Genomic DNA, 9,430 nt, shown 5'->3' with positions numbered 1-9,430 from the left:
TATTAGAACAATCAAAAGCGAACTAGAACAGAAATACTACTATAAAAGTTACATAAATGCACTTTTTTCTTAAATTTTAATTTTTACTTTATTTTATTTATTTATTTATTTTTTTGGTTTTTCGAGACAGGGTTTCTCTATGTAGTAGCTTTGTGATTTTCCTGGATCTCACTCTCTAGACCAGGCTGGCCTCGAACTCACAGAGATCTGCTTGCCTCTGCCTCCCGTGTGCTGGGATTAAAGGCGTGTGCCACCACCGCCCAGCGTAAATTTTAATTTTTTAAAAACACGTATTTATCTTAGAGGGGAGAATGCGTGCCATAGTGTGTGAATGGAAATCAGAGATCAACCTGTGGGAGTCAGTGCTCTCCCTCTGTCCTGTGGGCTCTGGGGGTGTGGCTAAAGTTGTCTGGCTTGGTTACAAGCACCTTTGTGTTCTCTCTCTCTCTCTCTCTCTCTCTCTCTCTCTCTCTCTCTCTCTCTCTCTCTCTCTCACACACACACACACACACACACACACAGAGAGATAGAAATAAATAAGTGCACTTTTATCATGTTTTTATGGGCATACATGCAGGACACATGTGTGAAGGTCAGAAGACCGCTTGAGGGACTGGTGCTCTCCTACTGTGTGGTCTTGGGGATTGAACTCAGATCATCACACTTGGCAGCATGTACCTTTAGTCTAAGCCATCTCCCTGGCCCCAGCAAATGATTTAAGAAAGGTCATTGGAGATGGCCTGTCTCTTGCAATCAGCTCTGAGCCCGCTAATTTTGGAAGGGAAAAGCAGAGGTGGATAAAGGGAGGGGATATTACAATAGTTCTTCTTTAAACCCTCGAGTGCGGTGTGAAGGAGGGAGAAGACGCTTCAGTTTTTCCGTCTTAAGATGCTAGTACTGTGTGTAAGGGAGGAAGGTGGAAGCATTGCTGAGGCCATTTAAGGAAAGGCTATTTTCTCCTGGTAAACCATGGCTACTTTTATAGATTTATTTTATTTTATTTTTTTGAGACAGGTTTTCTCTGTGAAGCAGTCATGGCTGTCCTGCATCTCATTCTGTGGACCAGGTTGGCCTTCAACTCACAGAGATCTGCCTGCCTCTGCCTCCTGAGTGCTGGGATTAAAGGCATGGGCCACCAACGCCCAACACAGATTTATTTTTAATCTCTTTAACTTTTTAAAAATGTTATGTTATATGATTTAGGGTTAAAAGAATGGAACCTGAATTATGTGTGGTCCAGGGTGGAGACTTGACTTTCTCAATTTATAATCCAAGAGGATCATAAAATTACTATCTAGCAGGAGGCATTCTGGGAAAGAACAAAGACATAATATTGTCTCCTCCCTTTGAGTTAATCCAGATGGGCCTGACAGTCACCTGGACAGGAAAATATGCCCAGGAGGCTGTTGCTGAGACTTCAGAAAACAACCCTAACCTTAAATGGTCAGCCCAAGGGTCCCTCTGGCCACTGGCCACCCTCCCCTTTGAGAGTGTTGTCCTATGCGATGGTCTCTCCACCCACTGTCTGCCCTCTCTTTTGGTAGCATTTCAACTTGCTCAGTAACAAGCCTTACCTGCCTTCTGCTCCGCATTCTGCGTCTCCTATGGGTCTTCTATGGGTTCTTTCAGCGCAGTCACAGCCCTGGAGAACTGCAGGCAAGTCAGAGCAAAATCCAGGTGACAACATTTCGGTGGTGGTGACGGTAAAAGCAGTTCGTGAATTCTTAGATTCACCAAGGTCTACGTAAAACTCTCTTCTCAGAAATCCAACTTTTACAAATGAAGCTCATTCCTATTCCCAACTGAGACAAGAGAATTGGATAGTCAGGGGAAAAAGTAAGCAAAGCATTATAAAATTAGCATATGAAAGAAACCAGTTGCCAGAGAGGATATCTAGACTCAGGGCGCGCGCACGCACGCACGCACGCGCACACACACACACACACACACACACACACACACACACACACACACACACACACTGGCACAGGTTCACTCCACAGTGTCTGCAGCTGACCCATGGCTCATTACAGTAATAAAGTTCTCACCGCTGGGTGGAAACTTAAGATGCCAATGAGACATGTGATGCAGAAAGTTTTCCGAGGGCTACCTGTAACAGCATGCTCTAGGAAACCCATGACATAAAAATAAGCCCAAAAGTTGACACTACACAAATGAGGCAGAAAGTCCAAGCGAGGTGACTTCAAAGCCCCAACTCTCGGTAGAGCAGGACCATTGAGCTCTGGCCCACGTCTTGTCAAGGTGCTCCCGCTTCTGCTGTGATTGCCTGTGTCTGTTCCACCCTCCGTTCTGGGACAGAGAAATCTGGAACCCTCCCAAAGGTGCCACCACCAGACCCTGACATCATTTGACATCGCAATGCTATCAGGACCTTTGCATGCTGTGGTGGCTGTCCTGGCAGGAATGAAGATGTTCCAAAGAGACGTTTGCGTCCCTCTCTTGGACTGTTGTGCAGTTGAACAATAGTCCCCAAGAACTGGAATTGCTGCAGGAGTCCCACATTAGGATATGTAAAAGGCCGGTACCCTGAGTTGTGGGAACTTTCTCTAAGAAACAGATTTCATGGTTAGATAACTTGTTAGTCACCTTGTGGGAGAGAGCAGAGCGGGGACAATGATGATGGGCAGGACCACACCTAGACCAAAACTGCTTAGTTATTCATTCCTCTTGCCCTCTATTTAGACCTACATCATGTCGGGAATCTGAAGATGGACATGAAGGGTCAGAGGAACTAATCATTCCTCTTCCCAATGTGGCCTCATTAAACACATCTCCTTTTTCTGTTTGCACTAGTACTTGTATAATTGGTCTATAAATTGTATAAATTGAGAATTTGTGGTCAAGCACTGCCTGTTAGGGTTACCAGGGCCCAGTCTAGGACCCTAACAACTCTGGTAACAATTGTGGTGAGCCATATATATGTACAGCTCCCAGAATTCCCACTCCTCTAACACAGTCACGCAGCTTCCTAAGCCTGCTTACTTTTCTGAGTTACTCAGAGAGTCGTGATGTTTCCTCTCGGTCATTCTTTTTTCTAAGACTGCATTCCTCAACACACTGGGCTTCCCTCCTAGTCATGTGGATGCCTACCACCACATGGCTGACCTGCATGCCGGCTTAACTCAACTGGCATGGCCTCTTCCTCCCTTCTCTTCTCCATTCTCCTTTTCCAGGCAACTGCCTTCCCTGGATTTTTTATTTTAAACTCAAACAAAATTGTCCTGGAGTTTTTGTTTGAGTCGATTGTCAAATTCTTTTAATAAGGAGACCAAGAGCCCCAAGAAAGGAACTTAGATTTCTCTTTCATCATCAGGCAACTCAAATGGAACACCCCACAGATTTTAGGTACCGTTATGCCATATTATGACAGATCGTATCGATTTGGAAGCTCCTTTGAGCAAATTTGGAGTTTTAAATTTGGTGGGTGTGCGCTGTAGGCTAGAAGAGTTTAAGTCTTTGGAGTTCTGCTGAAAGATGATGGAAAACCGAGAACCACGGATGCTGAGGACATCCCTAGTATGATTGTGTAAGCATGGAAAATACCAAGTCTGCACTGCCCATCGACTCCAATGGACTAATCTAAAGGTACCATGGCTTCTGAAGCCCGAATGTCATCTCTTCCTAGGGTTCCTGAAAACAACTGGCTGACAAATCTCTTCACTTTTGTATTTCTTTTTTGAGTTTATGTCCCCCGCCACACACAGAGGCCAGGCCAGGGCATTGAGTGTCCTCCTTTTTTCTTATTTCTTTCAGGAAGGTCTCTCCCTGAACCTGGAGCCCCTATTTATTAGATATTCTGGCAGCCAGCAATCCCGAACAGTTCACTTCTCTCTGTCCCCTACAACAAAAGTTACAGGCACATGTAACTTTTGTCAGACCATGCCTGGCTTGTCTGGGTGTGGAATCAAACCTCAGGGTTCTGCAGCGAACGCCCTTCATTGCTGAGCCATCTCTCTAGTCCTTATCAGGCTTTTGGCTATGTAGAAAAATTCTCTGAACCAAGCCAAGGTTCATTTAAGTATTTGTTTATGTTAAAGTCTTTTAAATGACCACTTAAACCACCATTTTGGGTTGATCTTAGTGCATTTAATAATACCTATGTATCTGTGACTATAAATGTTTAGAGGTGTACGTCTAAAGTTTACACATTACATAAAAGTTTGCAGAATTAAAGACATGTTTAACACATGCAAAGTGATTGATAAGTGCTCTGTTTTATACAATGTACATTGTATCCGGACTGTCATAGAAAATGCTGTTTTCAGTCCGTCAGTACTATGCAGAGATAAAGGCTGGCATTTGGGTAAGTCTGCTGTGTGACGCTCTGATCTGCCTCTCTTCCTCTTGACTGAATAACTATTTATATTATACATATAAGGTGCAGTTGGACAACAGAAAATGACTCTGATTGTGGTCACTAGCACCATTCTCTAGATTTGAAAGATTTCTATAGTTCTTACTTTAGTCAGGCTCTGGGCATATTATCTCACTGAGCCAACAATCTTGAATTTCATTTCAAAAGTAGAAGCTGGGTTAAGATATAAAGGACTTTATATTGTTCTTCTGTATAATGATTCTAATTGCTTCTTTCTCCTTCATATGCTATATGGCTTTACTTCCCTGGTATATAATATATGCCTTCTAAGATACAAAGCTTAGGGAAACACTTTAGTAAGCTGTGACTTCAGATTAGAGTTGTTAGTGACATTAAACTTTCCCAGCTCTGTGTTCACGTGTTCCTAATTGTAATGTAGATACTTTTAAGCAAAGATAATTAAGCACACCCTTATACAGTGCTCTCTAAACAGTGTGTCTCAGTAATTAAAGGCATTTGACATTGGTCACCCAAGGAGTACATCTGTAAACAAGTACTTAATTTTCAAACTAGTTTTCTTTAAATATTTGTTCTTATTGGTTGTGTTTTTATAAAGTTTTACAACCGTTGTCTGTTGACATTCTGCAGAAGTACAGCTTCTGACCAAAGCACCAGAGCAGTATTTTTGAGATACTTGGACACCACTCATAGGACAGACGAATTAATTCAAGAATGAACTCCAGGCAGGCCTAACCTAAGAGCCAATCATTCTATGCCACCTTCCTCATAGACCCCAGGCCCACCTACCTAAGGATGGTGCCACCACAGTTGGCTGGGCCTTTTACATCAATTAGCAATCAAGGAGATACCCTATAAACATGCACAGTGTCCACTCCACACTTGATACTGTCTATGGTGGTCGCCCCACAGTCCTGGCATCTCTGGTATCTTGGGTGTCCACTGCAACTGAGGCTGCATCTTCGTCAGTGGCTTGTTGGCCTTTCTTCGGGGACTCTGACCTTCCTCATGCTGCCACGCCTCAGCTTCTCTCCATGACCCCTTCAGCTCTGCAACTTTTATGTTGTCAAACCCAGTATCATATGGAAAACTTTCACACATTACCAAGTTTGGCTGATGGCTAAAGATGCCATCTTAATCCACTCTGGACCACAGCTTCTGTGGCTGACATTAAGGACTATTTTCCAGAAGGCTTTACCTCAGTGATCCTGGCCTCTTGTTAATCACAGCTGGGTTTTCAGACCTATCTAATCAGCGTCCATTGTCCCAGTAAAGCACAGGTTTTTATTTCCAAAGATCTTTAATTCAAATATATCACATGAATGGCCCCAGTAGAGTCTTTGAGGGACCCCCAAACATCCCTCCGAAGCTTCATAAGCCAGGTCTCTATCATCTGCTTTTCTCTCCACATTCTTACCTTCCAAGCTCCCCCAGAACAGCTGATTAATCTCTGAGCACCCAGAACTTTTCCAGAGTTCTAAACGCTTCCACAATCCTCACCTGAAAATGACATGGTCCGGTCCATCACAGCAATACCCAGCTCAGGGTTCTAATTTCTTTCCTAGTTCGCTTTCTGTTGATGTTATAAAATGCTAATGAAAAGCAACTTGGGGGAGGCAAGAATTTATGTGGCTTCCAGATTACAGTCCTTCATCAAAGGAAACCAAGGCAGGAACCCAAGGCAGGAAGCTGGAGGCAGGAACTGAAGCAAAGACCTCAGAGGGACACTGCTTAGTGTCTTAGTGTTTGGGCCTCTTCTTTGGGAACTACAGCTGCTTCAAATGGCTGACCTGGACAGGGCAATTGTCTTCTTTTGGGGATCCTCTCAACAATAGAAATGCACAGATGGAGGTGAGATCATTGCAGGGCTGGCTAACCCTCCCCTCTCCTCCTCCAGCCCCCCTTCCCTGCACCTCTTTGGCTTGAGGGGCTACAGTGATTTGTTCCTCAGAGTCAGCTCCAGTTCCTACACCTCTGCTTATTTAGAGTTCTCACCAAAGACCTCGAACGCACTGTACTGCAGTCCTGTGTGCCGTGGATGGGTGGCAAGTGTGGCGCATGGATGGGCATCTTTCACACTTGGAGGAGTCCAGCCACCAACACAGCACTATCCTGAGCAATCACTGATGTGCAGAGATGAACAGGGTGACTGGCTCATCCATTATGGAGTCCAGGTGCTTATCTCCTGGGCGAATCAAGAGGCCTCTGACTTGCCTTTTCTTCCACATCCCTGTTTCTCAAACCCCATTCAGTCCTGACCTCTCTCGTAGAACCTGGTGGGTATCAAATAGGGAGTACAGCATCTTCCAGACTCCAGGAAGCAGCCCCTCAGGCCAAGGGGCATCAGGGTGTCCTGACAGGAGCCTCTCCCTCTCAGGCCTGAGTAGGTCAGCCATGCCTGCAGCTTCTCTAAGAGATGCCGGGAAGATCCTGCTGATTTGTTGATGAGACAGACGGCCTGTTTATTTTCAGAAAGTGACTGATGGGCTTTTATGTCATTCATTCGGTGTAATTCAGAAGTGGGATGATCTCCGGCCGGCTAGGTGGCAGTATGTGTGTATCTCTGTCATGTACGTCTATTGCACTATTATTTTATATTAACTACCCGCCCACTCACGTGTGCATATGCATTTTACTGATGCACATTCAACAACGGGGACAGGTCAAGAACTATGGCTCAACAGGAGCTGGCCCTACTAGGTGCTGCGCATGCTCGCAGCGACCCTACGCAACCCTACCGGCAGTGCTCCAAGTTGAGCCAGGAAGTTGTAATCACCCGAGGGCTCGACAGAGCACGGGAGTCTTAGAAACCCCACAATTCTAAACCAGCAGGAGCAAGCTGGGGTCAGAGGAAATGCAGTGTTGACAGGCGAGGCTGCAGTAACTGGTCCAGGAACCCCACCCTGAGAAACACAGCCTTGAACTATTAGACTGAAGTTTGGAAGGAGAATTTGAGGCTCAGAGATGTAAAGTTACATAGCTCGGAACAGAACAATGATGAGGGCCGACCGCCTTCTGCAGGCCTGCTTAGCAGAGTCACCCCAATATTTTTAAATGTGCAAATGAAGTAGACTTCTAGGCTGCACAAAGTGGTGTGCAGGACAGTTTAGAGGTCTTGCTGGGCAAGCTCACTGGTTTGAAGTTGGGCTACCATGCGTCCTCCGGGCCGCTTACAGTTTTGTAGCTTTTACCTGGTAGCTTAGTGGCTGATAAGCAACTATGGATTTTTTGCTTACTTGTCTGTGGGTAGCTGGACAATCCTGCTGTTTAGAGCCAGGCTCAGTGGATGGGGGCTGGACTGGCTCGTGTCTGTGATGAGCTAAGAGGGGGTTCCTTCAGTCTGGGGGGCCATTTTACTAGTCTGGAGATTGTTTTTATTTTGGCTGAGGCATAAACAGGGGAGAGTGGGCCACAGGCTTCCTGTAACCCAGCAGGTGACTTGGCCTTGCCACCCGGTGGCTGCAGGACTTCAGAAATGAAAGAGGAACCTTCAGTGGAGTGCTGAGGGCCTGGTACGAAGGTGGCACCCGCCAACTGTACCACGCTCTGTTGATTTAAACGTTAGGCCTGCCAAGATCCACTGGGTAGGCAAAGAAATCCTGCCTCTTGACAGTGAATACAGGAAGCGGGAGAATTTGCAGCTGTTCAAAACATGGCTTTGCGTTCTCTTGCGATGTCTGACAACACTCCTTGTGACTCTGTTTCTTTGCTGGCTCAAGAACCAAAGAGGACGGGTCTGCTGCTTTTATGAATGTCAGGAAGACAAAAGCATTCCTTAACATCAGTGTGCCACCAGGGCTTCACCCCAAGCAATGTGCTTCTCACTTTCCACGAAAAGCTTTTAAAATGACGTCTCCTTGGAACCGCTGGCTGGAAGCATAAATATGGAGTTCAAATGGAATATCCAGTTTTCACAGCTGTATCTGTGCTAAATTAAAAAGAACAGAAAAAACAAAGAGCACCGGGCGGAAAGACTCTTTGCTGCAGAATGTGGGCATTGGAAAAGCAGCCTTCCGAGACCTGCTGCCTGCTCGGCGACCCCAGCGTTTCCAGATCGGACTCTTAATTAATCATGGCTGCAGTTCTGCACTTTGACTCTCCGGCTGGTGTTTTATTTTCTTGTTCTAGTGCCCACATGAGCATCCTCTGGCAATAAAACATCCAGGGAGAAGTTATAAAAACATGTCATCCTGCTTACGGCATATGCCTAATTGATTTTTGAGAATCGCTTAATTGTGTGACTTTAGCTAACTAAACAACAATGCCTGTTTTCACACCCCCAATATTAGCTCATACTATTTCATGACCTGCCCCCGCTGAGACACACTCCATATTTTTGACCATAAATCTGGCCTCTGCCTCGCCTTGCGTATTTGTTCCAGCTTTGTTGTGATGGTTTTACTACATCGGTTGCCTTTTTAAAGAAATTTATGGTGGGCAATAAACATGGAGAAAAGTTTAAGGGTAGAAAGTGGGGGTTTGGGTCACTTTTTTTTGCAAGCTGAATTTTTAAATTTCTTTCTTAAATAAAATAATAAAAGGTAGTTTTCTTCAGTGATTGGCCCTACGCTAGCCTCTGTGGGTTCCACTTAAACGGCATGTAAGAGGAACATGAAGTGTGGCCTCTTTAAACAGAGGTTTGCAAAGGCTCTGCTGAGTTATGTTAGTCGAGTGGAGTTGGGGAGGGGGGAGAGTAATGTGGAAAAGTCCAGGCGCTAGGCGTGTAGGAAGGATGGAGAAGCCTTTGAGGAAGAAGTTGAAGGCATTTGAGAGAAGCAGGCAAACCTGGTTGGTGGAAATCAGTGGAACAGAAGACTGGAAGTGTCGCCCCGGATTATGATCCGAGCCACAAACCCAGGGGGAAGGAAGGTGAGCATGCCTCTAGAAGCTGTTGATCGACCCAGTGATGCTCCTCCATGATTACTGTACAGTGTCGCAGTGTGAAATCCCCACAGAACATAAAACTTCCAGATGAGGGCTGAGCTGCCGCTCACAGAACCTTCCCTTGAGACCACTGACTTCATTTACTGTTGTCCCTAGTGTGTCTGTGTGAGCAAATGTGTATGTGTGCGAGTG

The sequence above is a fragment of the Peromyscus eremicus genome, chromosome 3 (assembly GCF_949786415.1).
Source record: "Peromyscus eremicus chromosome 3, PerEre_H2_v1, whole genome shotgun sequence".
Lineage (NCBI taxonomy): Eukaryota > Metazoa > Chordata > Mammalia > Rodentia > Cricetidae > Peromyscus > Peromyscus eremicus.
The sequence above is the reverse complement of the archived record's forward strand: the minus strand, read 5'-3'. Positions refer to the sequence as shown.